Source organism: Bombyx mori, chromosome 27, assembly GCF_030269925.1.
Source record: "Bombyx mori chromosome 27, ASM3026992v2".
Classification (NCBI taxonomy): domain Eukaryota; kingdom Metazoa; phylum Arthropoda; class Insecta; order Lepidoptera; family Bombycidae; genus Bombyx; species Bombyx mori.
In genome coordinates, this window is record NC_085133.1 from 6,245,235 (window position 1) to 6,270,183 (window position 24,949).

Consider the following 24,949-nt stretch of genomic DNA (forward strand, 5'->3'; position numbering starts at 1 on the left):
GCCTCACGGAGCACATTCTTGTGGGGCTTAATCGACCAAAACCGTTATACACGGGAGCTCTCTTCTTCGACGTCGCAAAAGCGTTCGACAAAGTCTGGCACAACGGTTTGATTTTCAAACTATTCAACATGGGTGTGCCGGATAGTCTCGTGCTCATCATACGGGACTTCTTGTCGAACCGCTCTTTTCGATATCGAGTCGAGGGAACCCGCTCCTCCCCACGACCTCTCACAGCTGGAGTCCCGCAAGGCTCTGTCCTCTCACCCCTCCTATTTAGCTTATTCGTTAACGATATTCCCCGGTCGCCGCCGACCCATTTAGCTTTATTCGCCGACGACACGACTGTTTACTATTCCAGTAGAAACAAGTCCCTAATCGCGAAGAAGCTTCAGAGCGCAGCCCTAGCCCTAGGACAGTGGTTCCGAAAATGGCGCATAGACATCAACCCAGCGAAAAGTACTGCGGTGCTCTTTCAGAGGGGAAGCTCCACACGGATTTCCTCCCGTATTAGGAGGAGGAATCTCACACCCCCGATTACTCTATTTAGTCAATCCATACCCTGGGCCAGGAAGGTCAAGTACCTGGGCGTTACCCTGGATGCATCGATGACATTCCGCCCGCATATAAAATCAGTCCGTGACCGTGCCGCGTTTATTCTCGGTAGACTCTACCCCATGATTTGTAAGCGGAGTAAAATGTCCCTTCGGAACAAGGTGACACTTTACAAAACTTGCATAAGGCCCGTCATGACTTACGCGAGTGTGGTGTTCGCTCACGCGGCCCGCACGCACATAGACACCCTTCAATCTCTACAATCCCGCTTTTGCAGGTTAGCCGTCGGAGCTCCGTGGTTCGTGAGGAACGTTGACCTACACGACGACCTGGGCCTCGAATCTATACAGAAATACATGAAGTCAGCGTCGGAACGGTACTTCGATAAGGCTATGCGTCATGATAATCGCCTTATCGTAGCCGCCGCTGACTACTCCCCGAATCCTGATCATGCAGGAGCCAGTCACCGTCGACGCCCTAGACACGTCCTTACGGATCCATCAGATCCAATAACCTTCGCACTAGACGCCTTCAGCTCTAGGAGCAGGCTTAGGGACCTCGGTAACCGTACTCGTCGAACTCGACAAAGAGTTCGCCGTGCAACCTAACCCATGAATCAGCTCGCTGAGTTTCTCGCCGGATCTTCTCAGCGGGTCGCGATTCCGATCCGGTAGTAGATTCATTCGCGAAGCAGCTGCTCTTGAGCTGTTAGGTCTCCTTCGGAGGCGCTCGGGTAGCTGTTAGCAAATCCCACCCCTCCTGATTATTATTGATTTATACTGATTGATATTGAAATCATTCTTAACAATTTTTACTATCTTACACCTAGATTAAACTTGAGGTAAACAAAGATCGTCCGAAAATACACATCCATATACTCAAGGGAGTCCATCGATGTGTCAAAAGTAGGATTGCGTGTTTTTCATTTGCTTGCCCAAGATGATGGCTTCACAACGCGTGTATGAAATTTAAACAAGTTTATTGTTTGTTTTATGAGGTATACTTTTAAATTTATTACACAATCATACAGTTTAAGTGCAAACCTTTTATGAATATACTATTTTTTTATTTATTGCTTAAATGGGTCAACAAGTTCATCTGGTGTTAAACGGTTACCGGGGCCATCCAGCCAGATATCAACCTGGCTGCTGTCCTGAAACCTGGACTATCACTAATTGTTTAAAATATATGGAAACTATGGTGGTAATGGTGGTACTACGGCGTATGTACAGAGTTTTTTTTTTATTGTCCTCGTAGGCAGACGAGCATACGGCACACCTGATGGTGAGTGGTTACCGTCGCCCATGGACTTCAGCAATGCCAGGGGCAGAGCCAAGCCGCTGCCTACCGCTTAATACTCTCCACAAGCCTCTTTTAAAGAAGGACATGTCATAGCGCTCGGGAAACACCGTGGAGGGGAGCTCATTCCATAGCCGGATGGTACGTGGCAAAAAAAATCTCTGGAAACGCACTGTGGATGACCGCAGTGGCTCCAGGTAGTATGGATGAACTCTACTCCGGTGGCGGGCGGTGCGATGGTAAAAACGAGATTCCGGTATCATCTCGAACAATTCCTCAGAGCACTCCCCATGGAACATTCGGTACAAAATACAGAGTTCCGTCATAATCGAATAAATAGCTTTGAGACGGAGAAAGAACAAAGATACAATCTCTCTGATGATACTGGTGGTAGGACCTCTTGTTCGGCCGCGCGGGTAGGTACCATCACCCTACCTATTTCTGCCGTGAAGCAGTAATGCGTTTCGGTTTGAAGGATGGGGCAGCCGCTGTAACTATACTTGGGACCTTAGAACTTCTATCTCAAGGTGTGTGGCGCATTTACGTCGTTGATGTCCATGGGCTCCAGTAACCACTTAACACCAGCTGGGCTGTGAGCTCGTCCACCAATCTAAGCAATAAAAAATACATTAAATAAAGCATTAATTTTTATTTACGTAACTAAAAAAATATAAATACATTTGATTATAAGTTGATATATTTAAGTATGCTTTGTCAGGTCATTGTTATTGGTACAGTTGTGCAGCTCTGCAGTGTGAACAGAATTTTATTTACTTGTCATAACCACAATCAAATGTGCTTATCATTCTTAAACGATATCTGATCTTCGTCATTCCGATCTTCATCAAGAATTAAGGTAGGTACACATTTGATAAAATCGTGGCTTTTTTTTAACTAATCTTGTGCTCTACTCTTTGTTGAAGGTAGTAAAGTAACTTATTTAGCAATAAGTCGAAAAATTTGTGGCCTATATACAATAAATATTTGTTAATCAAGAAAATATACCTTGTCTAAAAATACAAACCTTTTTAGACAAAAAAGTTTAGCTCGTTTATACATACAAAAATTAAATGAATTCTATAAAAAAGTAGACAAGAACTTTTCTTATAGCGGCTAAACATATCCTTGAATGGTTTTTTAATCGTTAATTTAGAAAATTAGCTTGACTACGAAAAGTTTGTTTACCAAAAAATAAAAAGGTTAAAATATAAAACATAATATAATAAATGAGGATTTTTTTTAATTGTGCAGCTTGGAAAAACCAAATAAAATTCAAGTTAATTAATTATCGAAAGTATTCCACAATTAATAATCGTCAACAGAATACCTGGTGTAGTGGTAAGTGACATGGTCACTACAAAAGGGGGTCGCGGGTTCGAATCCCGCCATGGGAAGATATTTGTATGATAAATATAAAATGTCTTTTCCAGGGTTATGGATGTATATTAAATATGTGTATGTGTATAATAAAAATCTTACATTTATTTCCGTTATCTGGTACCTGTAACACAAGTTCTTTACGAACTTACCACGGGACCAGTTAACGTGGCGTGATTGTTAGTAAATATTTATTTATTTATCTCAGTGTCTACTATTATAACGCAAAGGCGACCCGAAAAAAATACTAAATAACCGGTAACATAACACAGATGGTAATGCTCCGGAGAACCAGTTCCGGTCCTCCGTAATGCCTGAGGTCGTATGTAAGGTCGTACCGGCAATGACCTCGAAGGTTTGACATGATCCGTATACCTGTGCACACTTTTTACATACGCATCCTTAAAAGCCGACTATTAGTACCATTAAGATTGCAGTATTAATATCTGTTTTTGTGGTACTTATATTTTCATTTAAATAAATCCATCTTTCGTTTCTATGCGTCAGTTTCTATGGTTTCAGGTACATACGAATTTGATTCGAAAACATTTTAATTATAAAAAGGTTACATTGATTTTACTCTATTTTCGATTGTATTATGTAATATTTACTATTATTACTATCTGTTAGCCGGCCTCGCCTGCGCAGTCAAGGGGAATTATTAATATACAATAGTTTCCCCGTAGGAATTAGATTTTTTTTTATCGGATAGATGGTAGCCTTGATGACCTAATATTATCACTTTAAAAAAAATCATATCTACTACTACTCTATACATCATATATCATACTAATTTATATCCAATGCTTTCGTTCTGTGAAATACACGAAATAAATATAAACATACCGGAAAAGTTAAGAGTCAACTCAAATGACATCATACATAGTAATATTTTTTTTCTCTTTATTGAAAATTTTCTTCTAATAAAAAGGAATCTTTATCAAAACTAGGAAATCAGATGAACAAATAAAATAAAAATAAAAACGTTACCAAAAATAATTATCAACAGAGGTCAAAATGCGTTCAATATTTTTGAGTCACTTAATTGTTTCATAACCGAATGAGAAGATACTCCGAAGCACAATTTATAACCAACGAACGTTCAAAACGTGGGTCACAATTTATGATCTTTTAGTAAACAAATAATATTATAAATCTATAAACTTAGAAGAACCAAATTTGCTGACATAGCCCGTAGGATTAGCAGGCTGAAGTGGCAGTAGGCAGGTCACATAGCGCGAAGATCGGACGGCCGATGGGGCAGAAAGATCCTCGAGTGGAGACCACGTACTGGCAAATGCAGTGTGGGACAGCCACCAACTAGATGGACCGACGACCTGGTGAAAATTGCTGGGTCACGTTGGATGCAGATGGCAACGGACCGGCCGCATTGGAGATCACTCCAGGCCAATCAGCAGTGGATAGTAGACAGGCTGAGATGATGATGATGATGATGATAAAATTAGCATTTGAATGAAGAAACTATTAGATTCCCCTCCACAATTAGTTTTCAACTGATCTTCAACGATCGTAAATTTACAAATCATCAATATTTGTTAAGTTTGAAAAAACAAGAGCAATTGAAAATCAACTTTCTTATTCCCCAAAAAAGCAATCGGTTGAGTCGGACTTAAAAAAAAAATGTTTTTTAACTACAAATCACAGTACACGATTGGACGGGTGAAAGTGAGAACGCCATCTATAGTGCGGTATTGTGACGTAATGTGACAAATCGGACATTGTCCGTTTGTTTGTCGGTTACGACAGACAGTGATTGACTAATTGGAAGTCTGGAATAGTGTTTGCGCCCTTTGTCCGCAGCAAACTTATTTCAGAGAGCACAGTCTAAAGAAATAAAACGATCGTTTGATGCAAATTAATCCCTAATTATTAAGGTAGTTTGAGAGCTTATATGAAACCGTAGTTTTGAGAATATCAATTTCATGGGCGGCACAATGTCCATTGACATGCCCATATCAATCAATCTACAGTGGATCCAGTAGGTCTTGATGGTCTAGGTCTTCTAGACCAGATCCAATAGGACTTGATTGTCTAGGTCTTCTGAGTCTTCTTGTAGTAATTTGGTTGTCCATTAGATGTTTAGCAAGGTTATTCGGGTGGGCTTTCAATCTTTCAAAGCACGCTTTAGCTTTATAGATTAATTTATTTTTTACTTTTAATATAGTAAAATCGCAATGGATTCTTTCATTTGTAACATACTATGGCTCGTTCACTACCATCCTGAGCGTTTTGGATTGAAACCCTTGAAGGATTTCAAGGTAAATATATATAAATTTGTTTTTACTATCATGAATTATCGGCTCATTATTACTTTAGAGGTTGCGTAAATTATTTATCAATGAGCTAGATAACTTGATTATTTATCGTAACGGAATTCAATTCGATAAACTTTTGAATCTTGAATGAAATACTAATCTTTGAGTGATTCCAGATTGTCCACGAGAAAAATTAACATTAATTATTTTTTTAGTTCTAGTGTAAAATACTGGATTGCGAAATGTCGCAATTTATATTCCATTCAGATATCAAGTGGCTCTATATTCTTCCGTCAGTCGAGAACTGAACCGTCTGAAAATTTTACGCATGCTGTTCTCTGAATACTGAATAATACATTTTACATGTTAACGTTGAAGACGTTTGACAAATTAAGTAGCGCGGCAAAAGACGCATGAATCACAAGTAACAATCTCAGGATACGAATAGAGATTATACGAAAGAAAATAGGGACCGGGGTAAATACATAAATTTTTTTCCCGAAACCCTTACGAAATGTATTAAGCAGAAAATCTTCATTGTAAGTCAAGACCCACGCATGTTTACATACACCAGCCAATGTACTGTAACGAAAAAGGTATCCAATCATTGTATTCATGATGAACAAGAAAAACATGGACGGTTTATGTTGATAAAACTATATTATTGTAAGCTCCGTTCGAAGATGAAAATGTCAACATATCCTTCGAGGTTGTAAAGACACCCACGACCGCACTGTGTGGGCGTATTATCTCAGGTAGGGTTAGTACTTTGTGAAATAATTAAGTTTTTTTGATTAAGTTGCATTTTTCAGTCCATTACAATGAAAAAATTCAGTACATAAAATGTAAGATTACAATGAAAAATTTCAGTACATAAAAAAACGTCACTAACAAAATAAATGAGAGTATCTTGAGATCGGCAGTTTATTTGACTTGGATTTTCATCTTCATGATAGGGAGAAATCAGGTCTTAGATAAGATACTATTAGTTGTTTTCGTACGCAAAAAAGAAAGTCACAACAAAAATAATTGAAATTTGACGGTACTTACTTTACATAATGTTTAAATTGAAATCGTCGGTAAGTAACAAAATGAAAATCGTAAATGTGAGATTAAGCCGTAACAGTAGTCTTAACTAGGTCACCGGCTGACGAAAACTGAAGAAAATACTAGAAGGAATTATGTTAAAGTATATCTATCTAGCTTTGTGCATATAACCAGCCCTATGGAAATCTAAAATTAGTATTGTACAACGTGGCAGGCTTCGTGGGCTGCCCATTGAGGTCATTCACGAACCATTCCGGAGATAGACATAGCATTGTGTGAATGTCATAGATTTACACAGATTGTAGGAATTTCTTCTCAAAATGCAAGTTATGGTATTTATTTGACAGATTCTATATTGCGTAGGTTGAGATACGAGAAATACGCTTACTTAAGCTAGCGCATCATCTGATCCAGTCAGAAATAGAATCGAAGTTCCTGAACATATCAAAAGTATTATAACAGAACTATATACAGAAATGAGATATTTTATTAATCATTGGATGCGAGCCAAACAACTAATTTTATTTTTTATAGTATACAAATTGCTATTGATTTTACCAATTAGAAAACATTATATACAGACACATAAGATTTCCAAAGCTCGGGGTAAAAGTGTGGAGTGGTCTACGGGAATTAATTAGGGAATTGAGCGAAAAGAACCTGAAGATATTGCACAAGCCACAAACAGTGAAGGAAGTTATAAAAATGAATTGTGGGTAGTAAAATGTTCAGTAAAAGGGCTGCAAAATGGAGATGTGTTAATAACGTAACGAAGATTAAGGTCACGTATCTTCCGGTATTTCATTATACCTGAATTAAAAGGAGATTCTTTTCATTCATCTTCAATTTTGCAACACCTACAACTATACGATGCACTTAATTTTTATCATTAACCAATCACCGGATACAATAGACTAGAATACAAGGTATCCCGCCGTTCGTATCGACCTGGCCCATGAAAACGGGAATTAGGGAAAAGCATAAAGAGGTTTATTGAGATAACACAGTAACGATATATTATGGACGGACAATGGGGTACGCATTACTCACAGGTGCGTATTACATTTAAGGAACCCGCGGAATCTGACGTCGCATACTTCTTTCGAAGAATAACAGGACTATTATCGTGTCAGGTATTCAGACCAAAAATATATATCTCAACTTAAAATGGGTGCACTGACTGGTTTCTTATATTATTTCTCGGGCTTCAACAAATTTTGGGACAAAAAATCCGTTGAAAAAGTTCAATAGGATTGGTAATATAAAGTAAGGTTTTGTTAAATTTTTACCGTAGCTAGATTAATCTGATTATGCTCGGCTAGGCTTTTACACACGTACACTTTGAATGCCACTTCGAGTGACAGTAAATTTAAGAATGGATTGACAAGTGAGATTGGTAGGACGTACTGAGAAACTATCAGATTGTTACCATCGTCCTAAACATGTCTACCACCAAATGAAACCTATCTAAAACCAATGTAACTGTTATGGAGCTATTGTTTCAAGGTAGCGCCACTTATTAACCGATTAACAATTTGTAGACGCGTCCCCATATTTAAATAAAACTAGACCTCAAGTCTCAAAGTGAATTACGAGATCCGCGTTGTTGTTGCCATGTCTGATAACCTTACAAGACTATATAGGTTGATCTACGGCGCGCCATGAAACTCAGATCAGCAATATATATCATGGAAAGTAAAAGTATCCACAAGGAAATACCGAGAAAACTTGATAGATGTTAACGAAGAAAAATACCAGGTGAAGAAATGCGGAATACTCAACAATTCCACATAGTTAGCTAACTGGATTTTTACAGGAAAAGCTAGTTATTCAAGAGGGCCTTTAGGAAGAGATTTATAAGGGGCTCTTCCTTATCTTAACCATGTTTTAAATGTACAAACGATTTTGGCAACTTTCTAAAATAATATTGTGTTTAAGCTTTATTAAGCTAAGCGTTTTATTACTTTACTAGCTGACCTGGCAGACTTCGTAGTGCCTCAGTCGATAAATAAAATACCTAAACTTTTATACAAAATAAACTTTAAAAAAAACAAAAGAAATGCGTTCGACGGAGGACATATCAAAGGAATAACAAAATTGTTATTTTTATTTAATTCCGAGCATTTTCATATTTATCTACCTTTTAAACCTTCTCTGGATTTCCACTAATAATTCAAGACCAAAATTAGCCATATCGGTCCAGCGGCTCTCGAGTTTTAGCGAGACTAACGAACAGCAATTCATTTTTATATATGTATATAGATTACTTACGAAAATAGGTGCCCCCTGGTTATTATATACGGGATTCATACAATACGCATAGATCATGGCTCTTCATCAGAATGTCACGAGTACAGAGTGATTTAAAACACTACGTTATGAGATTTTTTAATCAGTATTGTATCTTTTAACGAATAATGCATAGTTCTTTTTTTTAATATATGTATTTTGAAAATATAGTACATATGCGGAATGGAAACAAATCTACCAGAGTGCTACCAGATTACTCTTATTACTTAATATAATACTATGCAGTAACTAAAGTGCGAAACTAAGTACTATATAATTCACGTCACGCCATCAAACACAGATTCACGAAAGGTCGCTTAGAATCTTGTCTTCTCGAAGGTCACATTGACACTGAAAGGTCATTTGTTAATGATGTTTCGCTGAATTGACTTCACGAACCATGAAGCTGACGGAAGTATTATTATAGTGTAATGTCCGCTTCTTCTAGGAGCACAGAAATTATTGTTGACGATGCAAATTTAGCACACGGTGAAATAGAAGTAATCTCTTGCGATTTGTTCTTGGGTATCAACAATACCCTTCAAGGGCTTTTCTACCGTTGAGGATATTCGTTTAAGATTTGTTTGTTTTTAAAAAGCATAGATGGAACATCGTTAAGCCGTTAATTTCGAAGCTCCGTCGGGCGGGCGTCCTTGGAGTGAGCTGCGTTGTAGTATTGACCGCGGTAAGCCCCTTACCTCATCCGGGTTCTGACCTCGGAAGGGTTCGGTCGCTTGGGCGAAGAGTGCAGGGGGGTCGTTTGGTGGGTAGGGTCCTGAAGACATCCTTGGGCCCACGGTTTCGCAGTTGCGGACCAGTCCCACATACCCTGCGCGCCCCCTAGGGGCGGGGACCTCGTAAGAGATTCCGAATGGAACATGGCATGAAAGATCTCTGACAACTATGCAGATTTCAATGGTTCCGGGTATTAAGGAGTCCCTAGGTCCCGCGATCCAACATCTGCAGACCTGAAATAATTTCTCTATGCACATATGAAATGGTCGTAATTAAATTTTGTTGGATGTGATCACCCCACTCTTTTGACACTTTGCTTCATATTGATGTTGGTAGACTAATATGTAACTAAAGTATCAAGTATCTGATTTTCATATCATACATTTAATACTCTCTGTGATCATCATAACGTTAAAAAATGTATCCGAACATACTCGGAGATAATGATATGCAAGATATCACGAGGACAAGACCCTGATAATTGAGAGGATGATAAAAATAAACCGATAAAGATTTGATTCATTTGGTGGTTAATATTACGTGTAAATAACTTACGAAATTGCAACAGCGATTTCATAGTGAAATAAATAAGGAAATCAGAGGTATCGTTTTAAAGCGTAATTAAAAACCTACAAGGAACTTGTTCATTTGCTTCAATCTAGGCACTATTGATTTCTTAATTATTGTCGTGGCTAGTGACCATGATATCACCAGTGTCTATAAATTTGTACGTCTTTAAAATACTAGTGGTAGGGCGTGCTGTGAGCCCGCACGAATTGGTACCGCCATCCTGCCTATTTCTAGTCGTTTTCTTTTCTACCTACTCTAGTAACCTCGAGGGGTTATTCTAGATTCATCGAATTAGTAGGTGAGCTCACGGGTCTCAAACCTAACCTAACACTAACCCTAGCAGGAGCAGTGCTTCGCAGAATCTACCACCGAATCGGAACCACGACCCACCGTGAAGATCCGACGAGAAAGTCAGTGGGCTGTGTCTGTGGGTTAATTTACTCGCCGAGCCCTTCGTCGCTAGTGACGGGTTCGACGACAACGATGACCGGTGGTTGAGGTACCTAAAAGCACCGTTAGTAGATCGTGAGGTTCCGAAATGACGTGGCTATTGTCGTGCGTTCATACAATGCAATTGAGACTTTAACGTCATTTCTTAAGGTAGGTTACGAAATTCACGTTCTAGTATCGATGGAGTCTCGTAACCTCTTTACACAAGATGGTCCGTGAATTCATTATGCAACAAATAAAGGTTTTGCTAGTCCAATGCTAATCGAAAGAGTACAAACAAGGAACAACAAGAAACACGTAACTGGATTTGTAAAAATATCGCGATTGCTTAAAACGTCACGCAAAAGCTAAAGGCGAAATTGTTAAAGATTAAAAAAAAGAACAAACGAAGAGTATCTTAAGCGTTGTTGAACGTTTAGAAGTTTCTAGAAAAACACAACTTGCTTAATACTACCGTTCGGAGTCTCAACAATTGTATGTAATTTTTAAGGATTCTTCTAATCCGCAAAACTCTTTGCAGAAATCGAGTTAATTTTTTATATCTATTTATTACTTACTAGACGATTCTTTATAATTTTATTTTTGAAGAGTCTATCCAACCTAAAATACTTATGAATACATAATTTACGCAATACTTTTGATATAAGCACTTGATAATTTATTTTAATAATGTTCTTAGATTTGTTTATTCATAATAAAAGATGGTCATTAGTAGGAAATCTAGTGTAGATATTGTTAGACTGTGATAAATTACTTAGAGGAATAATTATCTCGGATCTCTATTGCGTTGTGGAGATATTTTTTAAATTTGAACTATAGATGAATGTATTAACGTTGAATGACTGTCTGCGTGTTTGTTTGTTTGTTTACGACCTAGGCTTTCTGTCTTATTGAAGTGAAACTTCATACTGTTGTCGTTGGCAGATCAGAAATTCATTTTATCATAACACCGCGCATAATTTTTACCGCGCACTAATAGATTTTTTTTGCTCTATATTTATATTGATCGCATTAAGTACACATTCGTGCCCATTAAAACCAAACCATATTTTGAACACAATAGGGATGCTAATTTCTAATATAGCCAAAGACCATCTGACGTTGCGTCACAATTTAAAAAATTTTTTTTTTCCTCAGGATAAAGTCGCCGGATTCCCACCCGCACGGCAGGTGGGGTATGTGGGAGTCGAACCTCACTAAAAACTCCTGTCGCTCACAGCCGGCGCCCTACCCCGGACCGGGCGGGAGCCCAGTCGGAGCTATTGAGACGGTGGGACAGGGTTTACGCAGAGCATATTACATCCATCCCGCCGTCCCATACAACTTGTTTTTCTTATAATGCATCACGCTACACAAGAGTACTTTAGTATTAATTCGATATCCTTATCAGTTCGTTCTGGTACACGGTTTAACCTACATACGAATGTCGTTGAAATATATTTCGATTCAACGCTTATCGACACATCCTGACGCTTGTCAGATATAGCCGTGGGAAACGTTTGTGTCAACAACAGGGGATATATCCGTGTCATCGATGACATTACATATCAATGAAAGTAAAATCAATTGTGGGTTCCTTTAAGATATGTTTCTCAATCGTTCCCTCATTGTTTCGGATGGTGGCTTTTAGTGCATTTTATGCATATTAATACGTATATTATTTAAACATATTATTGGAACGAAGTTCCTTATCGCGCGTTGTGAAAGGGGGCTAGACGGAAAAAATTCTTACGAAAAGTTGTCACGACACTTTTTGCTATTGTAAGCCATTGTAAGCTGTGCGGCGTCGCATGTTTCTCTGCCTGTCTGTCTGTCTGTCTGTCTGTCTGTCTGTCTGTCTGTCTGTCTCTCTCTCTGTCTCTCTCTCTCTCTTATAGAAAGCAAGTCAGATATTTTCATTTCTATTTCGCATTGAACAGTGTGGTGTCGCGACGATTATTTTTGTTGAGTGTATACAGGTTTTTTGTAAATAATAAATAATAAAAAATAAAAAAAATATTATTATAAATTAAAAAAAAAAATTTTTTATTACAATTCCTTCACTAATTAATCGAAAGGAACTTCGTTCCATCCGGGTGTCCCTTGACACCTCTCAAGTTTTATTTTATCATTTAAAATGCTTAGTTCTTTTAAGCCTGATGACGTCAAATATGATGCGAGTTATTTTTCCTTGTCGGACTAAAATAACATTGAAATCGAGTGAATCTGTCTGCCTTAGAAACTCGAAATGTTTCGTGGAATTAAAATATAGTAATACTTTTATTGGAGTTTAAACATAATAATGTCATAGACAGCTGCAATACCACGAATTGTATTTGATTAGCATTCTTGAATTAAAATACTAGAATGGTCAACTAATGCAATCGCACAGAAAAGAAAAGCTAACTTTTATTTATTTCTAAATCACATCATGAAGTCATGCCAATAATCGTTAAAAATAACATTACGATCCGTATCTGTTCCACGATATTAACTCGTGACAATTTGTATTAAGCGAAACTAATGACATAAATATAAAAAAATATTATCAACACATAAGATATACAGAGACTAATGCGGATCGTTTCACTTTCAATACGGTCTTCGGTTACCGGATTCGAAGGTGAAACAGCTTCCTACTCAAAAATTGTGTTACTCAAATCATTCGGAAACGCGAACTGAACATTCACGAATAAAGTGAAGTTTCTAGTTTTTCAACAAGGAACGAATAAGATCGAATACTAGAACGTCCTTCTACAGTTGAAAAATAATTACAGTTTCAGCAAAAAAAAGTCACAGCGCGTGACGATAGTCGTACAAAAACATCAAGATCCTCTCGTTTTTTTTTGCAACACTACACTGCTAACCTTGGTAAATCCCAAGCGTTTAACACAATATTTGTTTTTGCACTGTGGACACTCCAGCACACAATCAATGACGTAAACACACTGAACTATCAACTGTTTATGTCAAATCCGGATTTGACGTTCAAATTACGTGCGGCCCGCCCGAAAGGCCGTGAGCGACTGGCAGTAGCTGACATAGTTGAGACACCAGCTCCGGCAAGCGCCACAGCGCTTACGGAAAGCGAAACTCCTGCGCACAAAACCGTATGGGCTCCGTGTCCTCGATTGAGCAGCGCTGTACCGCTGTATTTACAGTTGACCGGCTTTCTAAGATATGGTCAACTTCATTCCACGTTGCATATTAAACACCAAGTGATAGGAGAAATGCTATGTGTCTCTAAGAGAAGCAATCTTGCGGAACCAGATCCAATAGCTTTCATATTTCATATCGCTTGCCATATGCTCTTCCTGTGAATCCGAGAAGCCTTAGTGAGTCTATAAATGTCGGCCACATGTCGTCCGTGCAACGCTTCAACGTCATGCCCTAGGCAAATACATATAAAGAAACACCTGTGGAACAATAGCCTGTACCAAGGTGATTTATTCCATTACGAAGGTCAATAACACTACGATGATTACGACCGTAATTGCTTATCTTCAGAGCTGTTTGCTTTAAATAACTAATAAAAAGTTTTCTAGATGCTCATCGTACACGCTTTATCGCTCAACTAGATTCGCGATGACTATTGGAATTTTAATTGAACATTTTACATCAGGTACTTTGTTTTAAATAACACATTTGGATGAACTACAAGCAAGTACATTAAACAAACGCCAGTCGATCTTGATTGGAAAATTATAGTACTAATTAGTAGTAGTATTAATTATATTATAATATATAGTAGTATAGTAAAACTATATTATTATTTAAATTTTTTTTATTGCCTTTGTAGGTAGACGAGCATACGGCCCACCTGATGGTGAGTGGTTACCGTCGGCCGTGGACGTCAGCAATGCCGCTATGCAGGGCCAGAACTATGCCGCTGTCTACCGTTAAGTCCTCTCCACAAGACTCGTTTGAACAACATTAGCTAAATGTTTTTTGCAGGTAGACAAGTGACCAACATAAAGTGATATTTACATTGACAGGGCAAGCAATCGAATGTTACGAAGCGCTTATAGATCAGCGAGTGAACGTGCGTCGCGTCGGCGCAAGGTCGTCAAGACCGGTCCAAAGTGACCGAAAGCGGTGCTACTGTTTTAATGTAGGTACGTACGCCCGAGAATCTCGACGACAAATTCTAAATCGCGTAGAAATGACAGAATGTATAATTAAAACTTGTCGTACTGATTTATACGGATTTTCGAAGCTTATGTATATTTAAACACAGAAAGGATCTTTTTTTTATTTACATAGGTCACGGTCCACCTGGTGTTAAGTGGTTACCGGAGCCCATAGACATCTACAACGTAAATGCCGCCACCTACCTTGACACATAAGTTCTAAGGTCTCAGTATAGTGACAACGGCTGCCCCACCCTTCAAACCGAAACGCATTCCTGCTTCACGGCAGCAATAGGCAGAGTGGCGGTACCTACCCGTGCGGACTCACATAAGGTCCTACCACCAGTAATTACGCAAATTATAATTTTGCGGATTATTCTTATATTCTTATTATATTATTCTTACATTCTTATATAATTCTTAATTATAATTCTGCAATTATAAAATATGTAGCTTGAGGTTATTATAGATTATCGCAGTGCCAATCAACTTCTCCATTGAAGTTTGGGTATTTTTAACAAATAGTTTTATTTTATCAAAAGTGATAGAAACGATTGGCACCACAAACACCAGATTGAAAAAATGAAATAGCTGTCCCGCCATTGAGACTGGTACGCATGGCTGCTTTACTGTAAAAATGAACAGCATGGTGGCAACGCACCTACATATGCGGGCACGCATTACGTCACCAGTAATAATTAAATTTTGTTCCATGTCAAATATCCCAATATAAATTGTTTAATGTACTTTATATAAATTTACCGAGAAAATCACTTCTAGTGATCTCCTGGTTCCTAGGAAATTATACATCTGTGTTGAAAGTATACTTTTAAAGAATAATTTTAAATTTGAAAAAAATTTTAAGAATACTTTTAAAACACGACCGGTATGCTATGAATAAAACTTAATCTCAAATCACTTTTTTTTCCCTACCTACACTGATAGCCTTGAGAGGAGCTATGTCAGCGTAACCGGGCGTATAGGTAAGCTCTTCGGGTTCAAACCGGAAGTGTTGCTAATACTGGCCCTAGCAAGAGCGGTGCTTCACCGAATCTACCACCGGATCGGAAAGGCGACCCACTAAGATATCCGGTAAGAAACTCAGTGGGCTTTAAAAACGCTAAAAATTGCTTCAGCAATACCAACATTCATTCAAATAGTCCTTATAATCATAAAGGGCTTAAACAGTCAAAGAAAGAGCCTCCCTCAATAGAATGTTTTGTTTAAGAGTTGATAATTTAAAAATGGGAGGCCGGTTTTAACACCTTGACAAAAAAGGTATCATGTGGGTTTTTTTTTGGTAATGTGTAAATCGCCGACTTCCGCTCACGCTTCAGGAGTGGCGACTTGGATATGTTAGGGGCGAACCATCCTAAGCGTGTAACTCAATCAGTAGGTATCTATTTTATTATTTTTAGTATCTTTTACCTTAATAATTTATGGGTAGGGGTACTCACATCCCACCTGGAATTTTATCATCAAAGAAGTTTTAATCGAATTGGCTATGAATATGTTTATCGTAATATTGACTTAACGATGAGCATCCCACTTCTCAAGCTGTATGGCTTAATTGGCTTGATAGTTTTACAATAACTAGAGATCCCGCAGTAGTCGAAATTCGACTATAATTAATTGGAATTGTAAGTCTGTACACTATTATGATTGTATTTTCAACGCCAAGACTACACTATAGAAAAATATTAATAAAGACAAACAATATTTAATTTATTCTCAATTTGACAACAGACGCCAAGAACAAAAGTTTGACAATAAATAGTTTGCATGCGTGTGTGCGTCAAATACAAAATGTAGTGCGTGTAATGTTTTCTTTATTGATTTAATGTATATTTTATGCATTATTAAAAAAAAAATTAGCATTGTGCACTTCTTCTCTATATTCTGTATAAGTGTGGAAAATTTCATACTCCTCCGTCCGCGCAATTTTCGTAAAAAGGGATACAAAGTTTTTGCTTCACGTATTAATATATAGATATACTAATATTATACTACTAATAAACCTACCAATAACTTTATACTAACACCGAAGAGACTATTGATTGCAAGGTGAAAACAAACGTCTTTATCATGGTCGCATTACAAACGAGCAATTAGAGGAACCCGTTTTAGAATTCAACATCAATAGAAGAGTTGACGTGATGAGGACTAGCCTGGAGCGATGTTAAGCAAGTCCTAGACAAGGTGAAGCGGAGACAACTTGTGAGGGCTATGTGTACCAGCGATACCCTTGGACTACAACAATAACAACAATAATTGTAAATAGACATGCTTTAACAAAAACCGACTTCAAATAGAAAAAAAAAAGATATTCCAAAACAAATTAATATACATTAAAAACAATAATCATCGAAATCGGTTGGTGTGATATTGAGTAACTGAGTTATTCATCTATTTGTCGCGCACGTACGTAATGAAAATTTAAAACTTATATGGTTTTCTCATGGATACCATTATCAGAACTGGACTAATTTGAAATGAGACCGGGAAGCGTCAGATTTCTAATAAAAAAAGAATCATCAAAATCGATTCATTCAGTCAAAACTTATGAGGTAACGAACATAAAAAAAAAACACAGTCGAATTGAGAACGTTCTCCTTTTTTGAAGTCGGTTAAAGCACCAAAATTCGGTGCGAACAGAAATTGACATTAATTGTTACGGGAATTTAGTTCAAACTTGTGAGTTCTGAATCACCGAACTTGTCAATCTGTCGCACCGTTTATTAAGATCGAAGCATACGAACGTACGTTAAGTTACCGAGTAGTTAGTTCGTGTTTGCAGAACACATTGATACGGGTTTCAACGACTACTCATCGGGGAATGCGAATCGGGCCACGTCTGGCTGCTGATGCTAGATGTATAATATATTTGTTTGGGATACAGGGATTACCGGTTTCCGGGTTTGTTAATAACAGCTCAAGCGAATCTGAAGAGCTCAGACAGCTCAAAGACGTCTGCTTAACCGGAGTATGTTTCATGGGATGTTAGTGTCGTCTTCGATGAGTTCCACTTATTCAGTGATCAACGCTATAGCTGCTGATACCGTTACAATTAATAGTATGCAAGTACCAAAAGTTTTTATTACTGGTGGTAGGACCTCTTGAGTCCACACGGGTAGGTACCACCACCCCGCCTATTTCTGCCGTGAAGCAGTAATACGTTTCGGTTTGAAGCGTGGGACAGCCGTTGTAACTATACTGAGACCTTAGAGCTTATATCTTAAGGTGGGTGGCGCATTTACGTTGTAGATATCCATGGGCTCTAGTAACCACTTAACACCAAGTGGGATGTGAGATCATCCACCCATCTAAGCAATAAAAAAAAAGTTGATCAGGAAGATTCATCAGGAATACTACAATCCCTTAAATCATTCGTCACAGCTGCGTTGTCCCGCCCACTTTCTTTCCACCTACGTCCCTAATTAATGATGGGATGTATTGTCATCTCATACGTATAGTAGGTACCATTGATCTTCATATTTCTTTTAGTGAAGTAGTCACGTGTCCACTTTGTATGGTGAGACAGATTTTGTACATTACAACCAACAAAGTTTAGCTTAATGTCTCAAGGTGAGTGGCGGTATTCAGGTAATGTCTTTGAGCTCCAGTAACCACTAAGCAGCAGGCTGGCCGAAAGCTCGTCAATTCATTTAGTGGAAAAAACACAACAATAAAATTTCATTGTGAGTTCAGAATAAAACAGGCTATTGTTATAAAATGTGTTCAATCACAACTTCCAATCGCAAACCTAGAGTTTGTTTTCAATTTGAACAACGTTAACCCTCGCTGACCCTGTATACAGAGCTTTCAGTTTTACAACACAGTCACTTATTCACAATCGCGTGTACAGTCCGCAAAAGGATAAAGTTTTCTTGGTCACGGACGGACTTTTTGGCGGGAACGCGAGGAGTGAAGTTTGTGATTTGTTTTATTTTGTCTATTTAATATTTCTTCAGGTTTAAATGTGTAATAACAGTGGTTTATTAACTGTTTAATATCTGTGAAAGTGCACAAACGTGGGAAAATGAAACAAAGCCGCTGAACGTAACTTCTCGGGATCCTCCAAAAAGTCCACTGAAAAAATCTTAGTAAATGGCCACCATTTTACGGAGATTATATTTCATCTCATCTCATTTCATTTAATTTCATCCCAGTTGATTAATGTCTCAAATTAGTCATCTTCATTTCATTTCACTCCATATTATCATTTTTCATAAAAATAAGAATATAAATTAAAATAAGACATGACTTAAAGGTCTTAGTTACCAGATCATAAACCCCCCTAAAAAAATATTGGTCACGGACGACTATGGTCTTATTCGTAGTCACTCGGATATTGTGCGAACTACCGTCAATTTTTCTATAAAAAAAAACTAGACTTTTCTTTTTTAAGTTTCTATTCCAACAGAATGGATCATTGGTACCTTGAAAAGTATTCCAAGTTTCGAAAATAATATAATAACAATAAAAACACGAGATAATGCTATAAAAATATTTTTAATTATATTAACCTCTTGAGGGATGTATTTTTTAATGTACAAAAACATACATTTTATTTATTCCTTATTGCGATTTGTTCATTTTATATAGAAAACAATTTACTAAGAAAAAAAAAAAGAAAAAATATTCAAAACACATTTAAAAAACGTTCAAATATGTCGTCATTCAGCGCAGAATTAAATGATAATAAATAAATAAACTAAGCGTACACACATATGTGCCAATGTTTCTGTCCAAATCCGATCCAGATGAAGGGTCAACGTAAGGTCGCCATCGCCCGAAACATGTCTTATCGGATCCCCGGTCCTTGAGGCCTCATTCGCGCGGGAGTTTTTTTAGCGTGCGTTAAAAAAGCGTTCAAATAGAACAGATGCATTTCCTAGTATATATGTTCATACGTCAGCGCTTATAAAACGCGACGCTTTTTTATTGCGCAGTGTTGCGTTTTGAGCGCTAAGCGTTGGGCGTTACAGATTACGTCACATCGAGAACGTTATAAACGCGACAACGCCGAGTTTTAACGCAACGTTTTTAAAACGCCCGTGCGAATGAGGGCTTAAGGCCCCTCAAGCACAGGTCGATAAGCGTTCGACAAGCGAACTAGCCCATAGACACAACCCACTGAGTTTCCCGACATATCTCAGTGGATCGCGATTCCGATCCAGTGGTAGATTCTGCGAAGCACTACTCTTGCTCAGACTAGTGTTAAAAAAAATCCTCAGGTTAAGTCCGTGAGCTAACCGACGCGAAGCTGAAATCGCCCCTTAGGCTATCAGCGAAGGTTGAGACTTTGTAAGTAGTAGTCCGAAGGCTGTAGTTCGAAACTTGTATATAATATATGCGAGCTTAACTTCAAAATGTCGTCGAGATTCAGGCATCTTTTTTTTTTTTTTATTGCCTTTGTAGGCAGATGAGCATACGGCCCACCTGATGGTAAGTGGTCACCGTCGCTCATGGACGTCAGGAATGCCAGGGGCAGAGCCAAGCCGCTGCCTACCATAAAGAACTCTCCGCAAGCCTCGTTTGAAGAAGGACATGTCATAGCGCTCGGAAAACACCGTGGAATCTGTCAAATGTCATGTGTTGTATGATGGCTACCGCCACAGGGACAAAATCTTCCTGAAGAAGTTAATTATGTCTATGACTCGCTTTTAAGTAGACTATATTGAACAGGTTGATGAGTCGAACTGGCACCGGCCGCACCAGGCCGCAAACCGTCGGCCTACTATCACATTGCACCACTAGTCTGTACTAGTTTGTAGCGATCAATGACCTCGATAGGATCAGATTGAAGATGTTATCACGGAGCGGTCTAATTTTTATTGAACTATTTTTTTATTGCTTAGATGGGTGGACGAGATCACAGCCCACCTGATGTTAAGTGGTTACTGGAGCCCATAGACATCTACGACGCAAATGCGCCACCCACCTTGAGATATAAGTTCTAAGGTCTCAAGTATAGTTACAACGGCTGCCCTACGCTGAAACGCATTACTGCTTCACGGCAGAAATAGGCAAGGTGGTGGTACCTACACGCGCGGACTCACAAGAGGTCCTACCACCAGTAAAAAATAGTCGAACAGACAACGCTCACTGTCGCCTTGCTGTAATTAAGCACTCATACTGCCGCGGAGCAATCGCGCTTTCCGCTCCGAGAAGCAGAAACACTGTTATACCAAAACTAATTAAATTTTGGACTTAATGTTTTCAATTGAATGAAAGTTCAGGAAAGGGTATCCTTGCGTTTCGACTATTATAATTAAGTGCATTGAAACATAACACAGAAACTACTAAAAATAAAACGTACTAAAAAAAAGACAATTCATTTTAATTATAACACACTGGCAGCCCGCTCCGGCTCCGCTCGGGTCTATAACAAAAATTTCAACGATATTTGACGTTGTTTTTTTTTTTAATAAAAGAACTTATTGCGGCATAACTATAATAGTTAGACATATGCTATCGCGACACTTTTTGTAAATAATAATGTGTTCTACAAAGTCGTAGTTCATTATTTTATTCTATCATCAATAGTTTTCGCAGGGTACGCGATGTAAAGAATATTTTAGGCAATTTTTTTACACCTTGGGTTACATTACTGGAGGTTTAGTAAGGATCCCTAACTTTTTTCAAAAATGATTATAGCCTATGTCACTCGGGAATAGTGTAGCTTCCAAACAGTGAAAGAATTTTTCAAATCGGTTCAGTAGTTTCGCAGCTTATTCAATACAAATAAACAATTAGAATCTTTCCTCTTTTTAATATTAAGTATAAGTATAGAAGTATATATTACCACTAGAATTATTTCACAACTCCTTTCAATGCTGTTCTTACCAAAAAGCCTTCTTTACTGGTTTGTTTGATTTCGGTTCCTATTACGTATTAAATACAGATTTAAAAAAAAAAACTTTATTATTAATACAACAAACATTCTAACGAGAAGCAGGTTTCAAGGCACAAAGAAACAGTTCATAATTTATGTTATACTGAACAACTTAACATCTGCATTTAAACTTGTAGGCACCGTTTTAATGATCCTTGGACATATCTGTATCGATAAGTTTGTATCGTCTCAGATACAGCGGCAGATGCAAACGTTCACCTGTTTGAGACGTTGCATTCAACTTATGACGTAAATGACTTTATTAAAGACTAGCGACCCGCCCTCGCTTCGCTTCGGAAACATTAAAACACACATGAAACCAAAAAAAAAAAATAAAAAAAAAAATAAAAAAAGTAGCCTATCTTCATCAGGGACAATGTCGGCTTCTAATGGAAAAAGAATTTTTCAAATCGGTCCAGTAGTTTCGGAGCCTATTCGAAACAAACAAACAAACAAATCTTTCCTCTTTATAATATTAAGTATAGATATCTTATTAACCGTCAATTGAATTTTGTTCTAAGTATGGACGAATTTAATTAGTTGGTTTTTTGGGGTACAATGAAACGTATTTTAGAATTTAGAATGGCAACAAGGAGTGAAAAACTATTGAGCTTAAGCGACATTTCGCTTAATACGCGATATTTATCTTTGTCATTGACGGTCCGTTTTATTTGGTATTACCTTCTACGATTTCAACGGCCGTCTGGTATAGTGGTAAGTGACATGGTCACTACACAAGGGGGTTGCGGGTTCGAACCCCGCCAAGGGAACATATTTGTATGATAAATATAAATATCTTTTCCAGGGTTATGGATGTATATTAAATATATGTATGTGTATAATAAAAATCTTACATTTATTTCCGTTATCTGGTACCTGTAACACAAGTTCTTTACGAACTTATCACGGGACCAGTTAACGTGGCGTGATTGTTAGTAAATATTTATTTATTTATTTAATGTTTTTAATTGAATTTCAATTAAGTTTAACCTCATTCAAATAGCTGAAGAAGTTTTTGTTGTTGTGATATTCTTTCCAAATTTTAAACTTTAAACGGCTCTCCTGCATAGTTGTAAATATTTCGCTTAACCTTTCAGACCCTTGGTGTGATTATTCTATTAGTGGATCTCTTAGTCGAGTATCTGATGGATGTTTAAGCCCTTTACAATTGTGAAGGCTATTTGAATGAATGTTTGTATTGCTGAAGCAATTTTTAGCGATTTGAAGCCCGATGAGTTTCTCGCCGGATCTTCTCAGTGGGTCGCGTTTCCGATCCGGTCGTAGATTCTGCTAAGCACTGCTCTTGCTAGGGTCAAGGTTAGCAACACCTCCAGTTTAAACCCCGAGAGCTCACCTACACGCTAGGGTAACGCTGATATAGCCTCTCGAGACCATCAGCATAGGTAAGAAAAAAAAAATGTGTGGTTTAAAACTTATTATAGTTTTTGTTGGCACTTCTGTTTTGTAACCAATACCATTAATGAAGGACAGGTGGCGCGCGAATAGTTTCAACAGATGTGTGTACATTTAAAGATGGTCATAGAAGAGTCCGAACACATTCCACTACATAATCAATACATAGAATAAAATAATAGAGCACGGTGTGCCTTACATTGAAGAAAAACAATTAGATAGATGGGGCACAACTAAAACAACTACCTATTTAATCAATTTCCGAATATCAAAGTGTCAGTGCGTAATGTCCGCCGTGACGCCAGCTCTGTTTCAAATCCAGTCGCCAAGAGCAACGCGTCAATTTTATATTTCTCTTATATTAAGTCTTTAAATTATATTAAGAAGGTTCAATAAATATCTCAAAAACAATAAATACAGTCCACGCTCAATTACTACAACGCAAACCGTCACCGTCAACCGGCAAGAGTGAATTCGCTCGTCAAGTCCTTGGTCGCAAGCGACGGGTTCGACGAGCGAATTCAGTCTTACACACAGCCCACTGAGTTTCTCGCCGGATCTTCTCAGTGGGTCGCGTTTCCGATCCGGTGGTAGATTCTGCAAAGCACTGCTCTTGCTAGGGTCAATGTTAGTTAGCATCACTCCGGTTTGAGCACCGTGAGCTCACCTACTAGCTAAGGTTACGCTGAAATAGCCTCTCAAGGCTATCAGCTTAGGTAGGGAAATAAAAAACAACGCAACACTTCTAAGAGAACACAAACCACTGGTTTTAATAAATATTTTCTATGTCCTGTCTATTACGGGACTAATGAAGGCCTTTTAATGTAGTTTTCCCGGGAAGCCAAACTTTAATTTAGAGCTGAGTATGTTTAATCCAAATTGTTATTTGTTAAAAATGATAATTTAACAATTTTTGGCATTTGCTTTCTATAATGTTAGATCTTAGAAGTTATGTAGCAAATATTATTATTATATACACGAAAGTACCTCAGTCTGTCACGACCAAACCGCTGATGAGATTTTGGCGAATTCCGCTATGGAAATATTTTGATCCCCGGGAAACAGTGTAGTCTAGCATTAATTCCATCGCTTAGCACAAGTCTCCGCTGCTGCGATACAAAGTGTCGTCCACGCGGGCGAAGCTGCAAGCGAGTTCTAACAATAAAATGTTAAACACGTAATCCGTATGTAAAATTTTGCATACTTTAATATAATAATCAAATGTTGCACGTATTCTTGAGACGCCGTTTATCATGTTACGTAACGCGAACGATGAACGTGTCTAGACTTTGCAGTGCGCACTTAATGAGCCAGAAGTGAAATTGAATTATGTCGTGTTTTAAGAGAGTTACTCCTTCCTCACTCTGATATCATAATGACGGACCAATGTACCTAGTCGTTTCAAGCCATTTTTTGTCACAGAATCAACGTAGAATATTCAATTAGTTACTTCTTAATTAGTGTTACTGTAAAATCGCACGAAGCTTTCGTGTACCGATGTCACTACGAGAGTATCTCCATGCATGTTTTTACTGATGGTAGGGCCTCTTGTGAGTCCGCGCGGGCAGGTACCACCACCCCGCCTATTTCTGCCGTGAAGCAGTAATGCGTTTCAGTTTGAAGGGTGGGGCAGCCGTTGTAACTATACTGAGACCTTAGAACTGATATCTCAAGGTGGGTGACACATTTACGTTGTAGATATCTATGGGCTCCAGTAACCACATAACACAAGGTGTGCTGTGAGCTCGTCCACCCATCTAAGCAATAAAAAAAAAACATAATGACGGACCAACGTAGCTAGCGTGTTTAAGTCGTTTTTTTGTCACAGGATCAACGTAGAATATTCAATTAGTTACTTCTTAATTAGTGTTACTGCAGATCAGATCCGCACCGCTTTGGACAGTACAGTGTACAGCGCGCTGCATGACGCCGTG

General features: G+C 38.1%; 1 protein-coding gene across 21 annotated transcripts in view; it reads right to left on the reverse strand.

The window, feature by feature from the left end:
- LOC101744693 (IQ motif and SEC7 domain-containing protein 1) overlaps positions 1 to 24,949 on the reverse strand; it is a 246,308-nt gene that overhangs the window by 78,887 nt on the left and 142,472 nt on the right. For 2 of the 21 annotated variants that reach the window (XM_062676492.1, XM_021346155.3), the window contains exon 1: positions 13,442 to 13,603. The exons of 6 other annotated variants lie outside the window; for them this stretch is intronic. The gene's annotated coding sequence lies outside the window, so the exon portion shown is untranslated. Of the gene's footprint in view, positions 1 to 13,186; positions 13,604 to 24,949 lie in introns of those variants that run through there. 13 more of the 21 variants (XM_062676495.1, XM_038020936.2, XM_062676494.1 and 10 more) reach the window with 9 other exon arrangements.